The sequence below is a fragment of the Nannospalax galili genome, unplaced genomic scaffold (genome assembly GCF_000622305.1).
Source record: "Nannospalax galili isolate Female #2095 unplaced genomic scaffold, S.galili_v1.0 scaffold1852, whole genome shotgun sequence".
NCBI classification, from domain to species: domain Eukaryota; kingdom Metazoa; phylum Chordata; class Mammalia; order Rodentia; family Spalacidae; genus Nannospalax; species Nannospalax galili.
In genome coordinates this window covers 337,349-338,180 of record NW_008331531.1, presented here as the reverse complement: position 1 = coordinate 338,180, position 832 = coordinate 337,349, and positions in this window count along the sequence as shown.

Here is an 832-nt window from a genome sequence, read left to right as displayed (position 1 = left end):
AAATAAAATATTGAACATAAAAAAAATAAAAATACTAAATAAAATATTTAAAATATAAGTGTGGAAGACACTCCAAGGTTATAGGTGAGATTACTTCCCCAAATGATTCCTTGATCAGTTTGATGACACCTTGAATACATACCCCAGCTGGTATAACTCACAAGAAGTGCTGTGTTAATAAATTTGTGTTTCATTCACTAATTTTGTGGTAATTTATATCGACTGTTATAGTTAGGATAAATATATATCCCTTGAAAACCCTCATATATAAAAGGCTTGATCAGTACGCTTTATTGCTATTGAAAGGTGCTGGAATTCTTAAGCAGTGGGTCCTTGTTGAAATGACTTCTTATCACAGAGGAAATGCTCCTGAAGGGGACCGTGGAGACTTTTCCTCTTCTACTCCCTTTTTTTTTTCTTTTGTATTTTTCATGAGATGACCAATTTTGCCATGTGCTGTTAACCTAAAGTAGTGCCTTAAAGTAGCCAAAAAGAAATGGGGCCAACCAATCATAGACAATAACCTTCCCTGCAACATAAAATGTCTCAGTATTTGTTAAAGTAATGGAGAACTGAGTTACATACAATAGAAAGACAAGAAAATGTCATTATTTTTGTTTTGCATATTTCTCTGTCTACTTATGTGTGTCTATGCCCATGTTTCAGATAAAAGAGATGCTAAATTCATTCCATCATCTTTATCCAAGAAATTTGTACCATGTAAAGTTGAGCACAGAGAATCATCCATCATAGGTGATGTAGTTGCCACACAGAGAAGGAATTCTCAGTTCTTAGTTATATGCTAATTGAAAGAAACAAAAGATGAGAAGAA